Raw genomic sequence first — 13,127 nt, forward strand, 5'->3', positions numbered from 1 at the left:
GACTATTAAGGTCTGTTAAGGATCCAATGGATATGCGTCCTGTTGTGGGACTAACAAGACGAAATTAGTCGTGAAATAAGTCTAGGGCTCCGCTCGTTGTTTTCGCATTGGAACGAAAAGGAAGATGCGCTGAAGAAAGAAGAAGAAGTAGAAGAGGAAGAAAAAGAAGAAGTAGAAGAAGAGGAAGAAGAAGAAGAAGAAGAAGAGAAAGAGAGTTGAGAAGATAAAACCTATTAACACACGGTACCGCCCCCCTCAATCAGTGATGACCGTGTGCCGTACCATTCACAACCCTATACATATATGTAGGTTTACATGTATTCTCGACAACATTAATTTACTCTTCGACTCGTTTGTATAAACGAATGCGAACATAAAAAGTCAACTCTGCGCCAACTATAATACACTAAAGTCGGAGCGAATTAACTAAATCGAGCCTATAAATGTGTAGTTTTCTATTATAATATATATAAAAAATAGTATATTAGAATTTATTTTGAAGCTATAATGTGAGGAGAGAATAATGATTCGTCTTGTTTGTTCAGTGGTCACTTTTTAAATGACTATTAATAATAGTTTCAATTCATGATATGATATGATGGTTTGAATTTGGAAATTATGTTCATTTGATTAATTTTATTAAGTGATTTTCTGAATATGAACCAATTTTTTTCATTTATTGATCGAAAATTAATTGAACTGATTTAAACTATTTCGAACTATTTTAATCTGTTTTGCATCATTTTAAACTGTTTTGAACTATTTTAACCAATTTTAAATCATTTTAAACTGTTTTGAACTATTTTAAACAATTTTAAACCCTTTTAGACTATTTTAAACTGCTTCCAAAATTTTATAACTATTTTGAACCATTTCAAACTTTTTTAAACTAATTTAAACTATTTTGAAGTATTTTTAACTAATTTAAACTAGTCTGTATTATTATAAACTGTTTTAAACTATTTTAAACTATTTTGGACTATTTTAAACTTATTGAAACCATTTAAAACTATTTTAAATTGTTTTGAACCTTTATAAATTATTTTGAACTGTTTTAAACTATTTTGAAACGAAAAGTACACATTTATTCACTATTTTTTTCTGCTGGATATCAAGAAAAGAAAAGTGCATGAAATTTAAACTTTTTTTCAGTGTCTTTTTTTGTTTTCAAATAAAGAAAAGAAAAGTACACAAAATTCTACTTTTCTTCAATGTTTTCTTCTCTTGCATATGGAGAAAAGAAAAGTTTAGAATATACTAGTTTTCTTCACTGTCTTTTTTTGTTGAACATTAAAAAAGAAAAGTGCAGAAAATTCTACTTTTCTTCACTAAAACAGTGAAAAATGTGTTAAAAAAATGTGTTTTAAAAATGTGTTAAATTTTGTTACACATAAAAATAAGAAAAGTGCAGAATTTTCTACTTTTCTTCTGCTAAATATGAAAAAAAGAAAAGTACAGAAAATTCGACTTTTCTTCATCCTTTTTCTTCTACAACAAATCAAGGAAAGAAAAGTGAAGAAACTTCTACTTTTCTTCACTGTTTTCTTCTTCTGCATTATCTAAAAAAGAAAAGTGCAGAAATTTTGTTTTTCTTCATTATTTTTCTTCTGCTTCTTATCAAAAAAAGAAAAGTACAGAAAATTGTACTTTTCTTCACTGTTTTCTTCATAGTAAGAAAAGAAAAGTTTTGAAAATACTGATTATCTTCACTGTCTTTTTTTTTGTTACACATAAAAATAAGAAAAGTGCAGAAAATTCTACTTTTCTTCATCCATTTTCTTCTACTTTATATCAAAAGAAGGAAGTACAGAAAATTCTACTTTTCTTCACTGTTTTCTTCTTCTGTATTATCTAGAAAAGAAAAGTGCATAAATTCTGCTTTTCTTCATTATTTTTCTTCTACTTCTTATCAAAAAAAGAAAAGTACAGAAAATTCTACTTTTCTTCACTGTTTTCTTCTTCTGTATTATCTACTAAAAAAGAAAAGTGCATAAATTCTGCTTTTCTTTATTTTGTTTCTTCTACTTCTTATCAAAAAAAGAAAAGTACAGAAAATTCTACTTTTCTTCACTGATTTCTTCATATTAAGAAAAGAAAATTTCTAAAAATAATAATTCTCTTCACTGTCTTCTTTTTGTTACACATAAAAAAAAGAAAAGTGCAGAAAATTCTACTCTTCTTCATCCTTTTTTTTCTACTTCATATCAAAAATAGAAAAGTACAGAAAATTCTACGTTTCTTCACTGTTTTCTTCTTTTGCATTATCTAGAAAAGAAAAGTGCAGAAATTCTCCTTTTTTGATTACTTTTCTTCTACTTCATATCAAAAAAAGAAAAGTACACAAAAATTCTACTTTTCTTCCCTGTTTTCTTCTGATGTACAGTTAGAAAAAAAAGTTTCAGAAAATACTATTTTTCTTCACCGACTTTTTTTGTTACAAAAAAAAGGAAAGTGCAGAAAATTCTACTTTTCTTCATCCTTTTTCTCCTACTATACTTATCAATAAAATAAATGTACATAAAAAAAAGAATAGTGCAAAAAATTGTACTTTTCTTCATTATTGTCTTCTGCTGCATATCAAGAAAAGAAAAGTGCAGAAAATGCTACATTTCTTCACTCTTTTCTTCTGTTGCATATCTTGAGAAGAAAAGTGCAAAAAATTCTACTTTTCTTCATCCTTTTTCTCCTACTGCTTCTCAAGGAAAGAAATGTACATAAAAAAAAGAATAGTGCAGAAAATTGTACTTTTCTTCATTATTGTCTTCTGCTGCATATCAAAAAAAGAAAAGTGCAGAAAATTCTACTTTTCTTCACTTTTTCACTGTTCTTTTTGTGTGGGATATAAAGAAAAGAAATGCATAAAAAAGTACACTTTTTGTATACTAAATTCACGGAGAAAAATGGATAATTGAGGATAATTAATTTTACTATAAGGAATGTAAATTTAACACTTCTCAGGTTAAGTTCTAAATAGAAGAGTATCGACTTTTTCAAATTTGACACTCCTCAGGGTAAATTTGATTATTCTTTTTTCTCCGTGATATAGGTAGAATGAATTAAAAATACACCGCCTGAAAAAATCATTGATGAAATAAAAACTGAATCAAAAAAAAAAAAAAAAAGAAAAAAGGAACTGCTCTTTGAATCTCATGACGTTTATGCTTATTTTTGAGTTAAATGAAAAAGGATCTTGAGCCGTCAAGTTTCATGTGCGTGTCTGTTGTTCGATCGGGTTCCGCACACAGCACAGCACATTCATTTTTTGGTATCCGCAGAATCTAAAGGAAGCCTTTTGTCTCGTGTGCGTTTATTGGAAGTTGTCTCGAGGGTCACTAGGAATGTAGCGGGAGTCCAGCTTTGTGGACCCAACGAGAGTTAAACGGTGAGAATCGAATATATATATATATATATAGGTGGAGGCGGACGAGGACGACGGAGACGAAAACGACGACGACTACTACCAAAAACGACTCCTTCCTCTTCCATTGGAGAGCATGCGGGCACACTGTCCTAATTACAACCGGGCCTCCTATTTTTTCAAGCTGAAAGGAGCCGAAATATTCGCCCCGCGGCTATGGACTAGACGCCGATTCGGTATAGCTCCCAGGACTTAAAAATTCTCATCCATCCATATTCGCTCATACTATAAAGTCTCCAAAAAATGCCCCAACCGACCGCCATCGTTGTTCGATGCGACACACACGGTTTAGCCGCGCACAGTTTTTCCCAAAACGATTTTTCTCCATTCATTTATATTCTCTTCTCTGTACCATTAACAGATTTTTTCTCTCCTTCGTTTTCACGTTGTTCTTCTTCTTCTTCTTCTTTTTCTTCTTTTTCTTCTTTTTCTCCTTTTTTCCCTCCTCATCTACTTCGTCTTTTTTTTCTGCTTCATTCAAGCCTCGCCACATGAGATTTGATCTTGGTAACCTTTTGCGTATTGGAACAGTGCGCTTTCCCGGATACTTCAACCTTCCATTGTATTGACGATTTCACAGGGCCCGAAATTTCATTCATCCCATTCTTGCCCACTAACAACTACAACCTTCACAAAGTAATGGATATATCTACGCATATTTTCTCTTTTCGAGCATTTTTCCATTAAAAGGTATTTTATGTGTAGTGATGGTAACTCTCCGCCATCGTTTCTGTATTCATTCGAAAAAGTTTTCATGCGGTGCCAATATATTTCTTAACTTCTTTTTCTTCCCCTCCCCCCCGACATTCCAATGTTAGAAGAGAGAGAGAGAAAAAAAAAATTCCCAATTGAGAAAATTTTGTATTTTCCAAAAAAAAAAAAAATTTTCCACACTTCCTTTTTTTTGGGAGATTTTGTATTCTCACTTTTTCTAAAATAAAAATATTCCCAATTTTCTAAAAATAAAATTATTCCTCTTATTTTTGGAAAAATATTTCATTCACTTGTCATTGCGTTGGAAAATAATTTCTTTTGAGAAAGAAATAAACTTATTCTTTCTTCTCGAGAGAAAAATTTGATTTAATTTTTCCCTACAAAATTTTCTAACTCGGATAAAATAATTGTTAAAAAATAATAACAAGTTATTAATTAAAAAATATTGGTAACATAATACTGGAGAAAATTTAATTAGATGGAATAAAATTTTTTCGAGTAAAGAAAACTTTTTATGGGACGAAAGTTTGTTTTATGCGCTAAAAGAGTTAAAAATAATAATTAAATAATTAAAAAAATTAATATTTAAAACTTAATGAATTATTATTAAAAATTTTAAATAGATCAACATAGAAACTACAAAATAGTTCAAAATTGATCAAAACAGTTCAAAGAAAATTAAAATAGTTCAAAATGGTTTATAATAGTTCAAAACTGTTCGAAATTCTTCAAAGGAGTTCAAAATAGTTGAAAATAGTTAAAAATAGTTTAAATAAGTTTATAATCGTTTGAAATTTTCAAAAACGGTTTAAAATTTAAAAAAAAAAATTAATAAATGGTTTTAAAAAAGTTCAAAAAAGTTTTGTAATATTTTAAGTCGCAGTTTAAAATAGTTCAAAATAGTCTGAAAGTCTTTAAAATAGTTTCAAAAAATTTGAAATGCTTGAAAATAGTACAAAATTCTTTAAAATAGCTCAAAAATGTTTAAAATAGTGCAGAGCAATTTAAAATATTTCATAATTGTTTTAAACTTTTGAGAATAGTTCAAAATAGGTCCAAAAAGTAAAAAAAAAATTTTTTTTTTAAAGTTCAATATAGTTTTTAATAATTCAGACCAGGTTAAAATAGTTCAAAAAAATTTTTAAATTGTTCAAAATGGTTTAAAATTTTTCAAAATAGTTTATAATAGTATAAATTAGTTTAAAAAAGTTTAACAAAATTTTAAATAGTTTCAAAAAGTTCAAAAAAAGTTAAAATAGTCCAAAATTGTTTAAAATAGTTTGAAATAATTTGTAATAGTTTAAAATAGTTCAAGACAGTTCTAAATTGTTTAAAATAGTTTCAAAAACTTCAAATTGGTTTAAAATTGTACAAAATTGTTTAAAATAGTTCAGAACAGTTTGAAATAGTTCATAATCGTTCGAAATTTTTTAGAATAGTTCAAAATAGTTCTAAAAAGTTTATAATTCTTTTAAAAAGTTCAAAATAGTTTATAATAGTTAAGGCCAGTTTAAAGTAGTTCAAAAAAGTTTTAAAAAGTTCAAAATAATTTATTATAGTTGAGACAAGTTTAAAATAGTTTAAAAAAATTTCAAATAGTTCAAAATAGTTTAAAATTTTTCAAAAAAGTTTAATAATATTAAACTGTTTAGAACAGTTTAAAATAGTTCAAGAGAGTTTAGAATAGTTTCAAAAAATTAGGAACAGTTTGAAATAGTACAAAAATTGTTTGAAATAGTTCGAAAGAATTAAAAATAAAACAACTAATTTGTAATAGTTTAGAATAGTTCAAAAGATTTTAAAATAGTTTCAAAAAGTTCGAAATGATTTCAAATAGTACAAAATTATTTAAAATAGTTCAGAAAAGTTTAAAATAGTTTAAAAAAATTTTAAATAATGCAAAATGGTTTAAAAATTTTCAAAATATTTTATAATAGTTCAAAAAATTTTAAAATAGTTCTTAAGAGTTTAAAATACTTCAAACTAGTTCAAGAATTTGATACAGTTCAAAATAGGTTTGAAAGAGTTTGAAATAATTCAAAACAGTTTAAAATAGATCAGAACTGTTCAAAAATCTTCAAAATAGTTGAAAATAGTTGAAAATAGTTTAAAATAGTTCATAATCGTTCGAAATTTTGAAGAACGGTTCAAAATAGTTCCAAAAAGTTTTATAAATAGTTTAAAAAAAGTTTTAAAAAGTTTTATAATATTTCAAGGCAGTTTAAATAGTGTTAAAAATTGTTTATATTAGATTGGACCAGTTTAAAATAGTTCAAAATAGTTTAGAATAGTTTAGGAAATTTTAAAATAGTTCTGAAGAGTTGTAAATTTTTTAGAATAGTTCAAAAGAGTTTAAAATAGTTTGAAATAGTTTGAAAATGGAACAACCAGTTTGTAATAGTTTAGAATAGTTCAAAAGATTTTAAAATAGTTTATAACTGTTCGAAATGCTCTAAAATAGTACAAAATTATTTAAAATAGTTCAAAATTGTTTAAAACAGTTTAAGATAATGTGTAACAATTCATATCACTTTAAAACAGTTCAAAACAGTTATGAATAGTTTCAAATTGTTTCAAAAACTTCAAATTGGTTTAGAATGGTTCAAAATTGTTTAAAATAGTTCAAAATAGTTTGAAATAGTTTAAAGAAAAAATTTTTTCAATTTTAAAATAGTTCTAAAGAGTTTGAAATATTTTAGAATAGTTCAAAAGAGTTTAAAATAGGTGAAACTAGTTCAAGAGTTTGATATAGTTCAAAATAGGTTGAAAAGAGTTTAAAATAGTTTAAAATAGTTTAAAACAGTTTAGAACAGTTTAAAATAGCTCAAACAGTTTAAAATACTTCTAAATAGTTGAAAATACTTGAAAATATTAAAAATATTAATAGTTAATATTCGTAGTTCTGACAACAGTATAATAACAATAGCATAATATAATAATACCAATAATAATTAATTGTTACCACACAAGAAAAAAAAATCTACTGCAATTGAAACGACAAGTTATTTCTCCCCCATCATATTGGCGTATATTTCTGCATGAAAGTGATTATTAAAGATAATATATGTGAGTATATTGTTTTCTCGGTGTAAAACACTGATGATGAGTGACACGTAATCGTGACGCGGTGTATACTCAAAAGAAAATAAGTTACAGAGCGCGCACGATCCTAACGATCTTAATAGCCAGCTAAAACATTGACACCTCTCAGCGCCGCTCAAGAGAGAGAGTAAGAGAGAAAAGACCACCTGGATGAAGAAGTCCAAGTGGACGTTATACGTCAAACAGTCGATTCAACATCGTCTTGAGGAATCTTTATGAGAAAGTAAGTTGGTCTACGTGGGCAAATATGGCGGCTTGAATGATCATGTGTATATACTCACTCGTTTCCTCTTTTAAAATTCCACACACGAGCCAAATGCGAATAATAATCCACTCTCTTATATTATGTGTGAGAAACCATTTTCTTACACAAAAATCAATAATCACTATAAACATTTATTATTCTATCATTTATTTTCCTTTCTTTTTCTAAAATGTGTATTTTTATTTTTTATTTTCATTTTTTCTTGTTAATTTTTTCTTTTTAACTATTAACATTAATTATTATTTTATTAATAATAATATCCTGTTTCTAAATTTTTTACTTTTTAAAAATTTTAAAACTTTTCTTTAAAATTAAAATTTCTATACTTAATTAAAAAATTTTTTTAAATTAATTTAGATCGTGTAAATAAATAACTGAAAGAACTAAAAAATTCGCGAAGCTTTTTTTTAAATTAAAAATAAAATTAAATAAGTTAATATTACTTGAGATTCTTTTAATTAAAAAATTCCATAGAAAATAATTTAATTATAGAGTAGAAATCTAATAATCGACTGAAGAAATCATTAGAGGATTAAAATGGATACGAATGGGAATGAAAATACGAAATTTTGATATTCAATTAATGAACGTCTTTGGTTTAATATGATACAACGGAAAATATGGGCATTTGATTTGCCGGCCCATATATATAATTATACATATCCACATATAATATAATAATATTTTGCAGCTTTTGACGATTATTAAATCATTTTATTTACAATATTTATACGAAGAAATTGATTATACAAAAAAATCGAATTATTTATCTATGTATTTTACAATAATAGTAATTAAAATGTAATAATAGGACGCAACGGAATTTTTTTTTTTTGGAAATTAAGATGGTAAAAAGTAATTTTTGTTAAACGGTCATCAATTTATTTTTTTTAATAGGAAATTTTTTTTTCTATTTAAAAAAATGTGTGTTATTAATTACTATTTGATTTTCAAATTTTATTCAATTATAATTGAATTTTCATTCTTTTAGTCTATTATCAGTCTAATTCAATTTTTATTCAATTCTTATTTAAATTTTATTCAATTAATATTTTAATTCAATTATTGTTCAAACTTTATTCGATTATTATTCTGATTCAAATTTTATTCAATTATTATTTTTATTCAATTGTTATTCAAATTTTATTCAATCATAATTCAATTTTCATTTAAATTTTATTCTATTATCATTCTGACTCAATTTTTACTCAAATTTTATTCAATTCTTATTTAAATTTCATTCAATTATAATTCAATTCTTATTCAAAATTTTATTCAATTATTATTTTTATTCAATTCTTATTTAAATTTCATTCAATTTTCATTCAAATTTTTTTCTATTATTATTCTGATTCAATTTTTTTTTTCAATTCTTATTCAAAATTTCATTCAATTATTGCTCAAACTTTATTCCATTATTATTCTAATTCAAATTTCATTCAATTATAATTCAATTTCCTTTAAAATTTTCTTCTATTAATATTTTGATTTAATTTTTATTTAATTCTTATTAAAATTATATTCAATTATTTTTTTCATTCAATTATTGTTCAAACTTTATTCCATTATTATTCTGATTCAAATTTTATTCAATTATTATTTTTATTCAATTCTTCTTCAAACTTTATTCAATTATTATTTTGATTCAATTGTTATTCAAATTTTATTTAATCATTATTTTGATTCAATTATTGTTTTCAATAGAATTTCTAGTTGTTTATAAATTACATTTTGCAAATAATCGTAAAATAATACTGATGACCGTTTTTTCGCTTTCATAAAAAAAAAAATACAAATTCAAAATGCATGAGACAGAAAGTCTTTAATCTGAAGAATAAAGATTATTTTTTATACCAATAAAAAAAATTCAGCGGCCAAAAGAACATTTTTTCTCTCGAAAATTAATCTTTTTGTTTCTTTTTATATTTTCAATTTCGCAAATTTATATTTTTAACATGTTGCGCTGCCACTGCAAGTATTAAAAAAATAACGGAAAAATAAATAATATACTATTTTAAAAAATATGAAAAATAATAAAAATTATAAATAAGTTGCGATATTTTTATTCAATTATTTTTAGTCTCTAATAAGCCTTTTATTTATTTTTTTATTAAAGTATTTATTTATTTATTTATTTAGATATTTATTTATTTATTTAGGTATTTATTTATTTATATTTTGATGAAGGTTAATCAAAATTGATATAAATTTCTTTTTAATTCTGAGTTTAAATGAGATTTATTTAAATTATTTATATCACAGACACGATGATTTTTAAATGACAGTAAATGGGAATGTGCGCAAAAACAAAAAAAAAAACTTGTTAAAATTATAAACAAGACCGTGAACATTAAATTAAGTATAGTGCCATTTAATTAAAATCACAAATATATAATATGTATATGTATAAATGTATATGATCTGTAACAAATCGAAAACACATAACAGACTCTCATAAAAGAATGTCATGGCAAATTTTTCACTGGTCTTGAAGAAAAAAGAAAAAGCGAAAAAATTTTCTCCTCATTTTTCCCACTCCTTTCACGCTCTTAAAATGCAAGAATCTATTGTTTGGAAAACTTGAAATTTTCATTTGGAACAAATTAAAAATTATTTTTCAAGATACTTAAAAGTCATTTAAAGTAAATTTAAAAAAACATTTAAAGTAACTTAAAAAAAAAATTGAAGCGTATTTTAAAAATTATATTATTTGAACCAAATTAAAATTTAAGCTTAATTAAAAATTTTTTTAAAAATCTAAATTGAAACAGAATTAAATGAATTTTTTTCCGGTTTAAATAATTATTTCTCCAATGAAAAATTCTATTAATTTTTTTTTTTTAATAATTAATTGTTTTTTTTAATAGAGTAAAAATTATTGAGCGAAAGGAGTCAGAAAAAGGGGAAAGAATTTTTTTTTTAAATTGAGGAGAAAAAATATACAAAACAGTTGCACAGATCACCGGACGCAACATTTGCACTATATAAAAAAAAATCTATAAACGAATATAAAAAAAAATTGTCTAACGCTTTCAGTATGAAAAAAAGAGAAAATCACACTCTGCGAAGAGGTACGTCGAAAAAAATGTGTATATAATATATATATTATAGTAACAGCAGCAGCGCGACTTGTTACCGGAAGTATAGATTGACATAACATGCGATTTTTTCTTCTCTCGATATTTTCAAAAAATATTATTTATATTTACAAAAATTTTTTTTTCTTATTATACTCTAAATACATCCATACTTTGTTTTTTTTTTTAAATACAGTATTCCATCAGGCTGCTTGTAAAGTCTTTATAAAAATAAAATAAATAATCTGAATAAATATGCGTATTAAGAGTAATAATAATTACATAGTTAGTCAATAAATTATTAATTGTGTAAACTTTCAGTTTTTTTTTCTTTTCTTTTTTTTTAAAGAGGAATCGAAGGCGCAGAACGTTCTTTTTTTTCTAATAATATTTCTTTTTTGTTCTTTCTCTAATACTATATAAAAATTGTGAGTTTAAACTCACTGTAATAAACTCTTTCGTGATGCACACATGTGCATATATAAATACTATATTTTATCTCACAAAAATTTTGGTGCTTTCACACTTGCGGAGCTTCGAATTTTGATAAGAAGAAGTGCAGAGGAGATTGAGATGTTCATTAAAAATCATTAGAAAGAAAGAAAAAAAAAAGAAAAATATGATGGAAATTTATTCAAGAAATTTTTTCTTTTTTTATGTCCTGATTTTTCATTTGATTATAATTTCTGTACAATAACATTTGTCACGTTTATTTTGTAAATAATTCAATTAATTTTTAATTTCACAAACAATTTAGTAAATTGATTTTTAATTTAATGAACAATTTAGTAAATCAATTTTTAATTTAATAAACAATTTAGTAAATCAATTTTTACTTTAATAAATAATTATTTATTATTATTATTTATTATTTATTTATTATTTAATTTTTTTTTTACTTTAATCAATAATTTAACAAATCAATTTTTGCTCCAATAAATTATTTAATAAATAATTTTTTAATTAAATAAATAATTTAATTAATCATTTAGTAAATTAATTTTTACTTTATTAAATAATTTTATAAATAATTTAATGAACTAATTTTTAATTAAAAAAAAAATTTAATAAATAATTTATTAAATCAATTTTTAAGATAAATCATTTTTTACTTCAATAAATAATTTAGTGAGCTAATTTATACTTTATAAATTAATTTATTTAATCAATTTTTAATTTAATAAATCATTTAATGAAATGCCTTTTAATTAAAAAATTATTTAATTAATCAATTTTTAATTAAATAAATCTGTTTTCAATTAAATTATTCAAATTATTATTCACATGTTGTCAATGTTAAATTATAATCGTAATGAAAAAAATTTACAATTTATTCTTTTCGGAAGAAAATTTCTTGCAAAATCTTTGAATAATTTATTGGAATTTTATTCCGATAGTTTATTAAAAGATTTTTTTTTGCAAATAGAATTTATTAGAATTTTATTCAAAAAATTAATTCGAAATTGAATAGTAAAATTAATTCCAAATTTAATTGAATAAAATTCGTTAATAAATTTTTGGCTATAATTTTCTTTTTTTTATTTTCAAATAGAAAACTCAATTTAAATGGCAATTTTTTATCAATTATTTTTAATAAATCATTCAATTGTCTCGGCAATAAATAATTTATTGAAAAATTCCAGTTTCAATAGAAAATTTACCGGAAAATTAATAATTTTGTCCGGTGAAATAATTTATTGAACTTTTTCGATAGATAATTTATCAACAATTGACTCTAGATAATATATTAAAAAAAAATTATTTAAAAAAATTGCTTTTAATTAGAAAATTTAAAAATAAATTATTTATTGTAAATTAAAAAAATATATATTTTAAATTGAAAAAAAATACTTTTTGTAAATTAAAAAAAATTTCTTATAAATTTAAAAAAACTATTTCTTGTAAATTAAAAAAAATTTCATGTGAATTTAAAAAAAACTATTTCTTGTAAATTAAAAAATAACTATTTCTTGTAAATGAAAATTTTTTTTTGTAAATTAAAAGAAAAACATTTCTTGTAAATTAAAAAAAAATTTCTTGTAAATTTAAAAAAACTATTTCTTGTAAGTTAAAAAAAAATTCTTGTAAATTTAAAAAAAATATTGTAAATTAAAAAAAAAATTGTTGTACATTTAAAAAAAATATTATAAATAAAAAAAAGTTTCTTCTGTAATTTTTTCAATCAACTCTGCAAATTTCTAAAAACAAATTAGAAGCGAACGGAGAAAAACACCGGAAAATTTATCGCAAAAATCGAAAGGAGAATTTTTTTCTCGAATTTTATAATCTCTCTTTCACTCTCTCTCTCTCTCTCTTTCCGCTCTCCTTCATTCTCACTCTTAATTTCTCCTGCATTCTCGTCTACACTTTATTTTTCGCACTTTTAAAAAATATTTCTATTTTTCCTCATCTAGATATAGCGAATATAAGTCATGGTTCAAACCTCCCGAAAAATAGTCGCTCACTTGAAAATACAGCCACTGAGAGAGTAAAAAACTCTCATTACATTTTTATTGCATCTCGATAATAGAAAAATTTCCCAAATTAAAAA

The 13,127-nt window shown here is 23.5% G+C and overlaps 1 protein-coding gene across 1 annotated transcript in view; it reads left to right on the forward strand.

The window, feature by feature from the left end:
• Positions 1-13,127, forward strand: part of LOC122499936 (Kv channel-interacting protein 1-like) — a 464,957-nt gene that overhangs the window by 65,429 nt on the left and 386,401 nt on the right. The gene's annotated exons all lie outside the window — the stretch shown is intronic.

Source organism: Leptopilina heterotoma, unplaced genomic scaffold (assembly GCF_015476425.1).
Source record: "Leptopilina heterotoma isolate Lh14 unplaced genomic scaffold, ASM1547642v1 Lhet_18, whole genome shotgun sequence".
In the NCBI taxonomy this organism is placed as follows: Eukaryota; Metazoa; Arthropoda; class Insecta; order Hymenoptera; family Figitidae; genus Leptopilina; species Leptopilina heterotoma.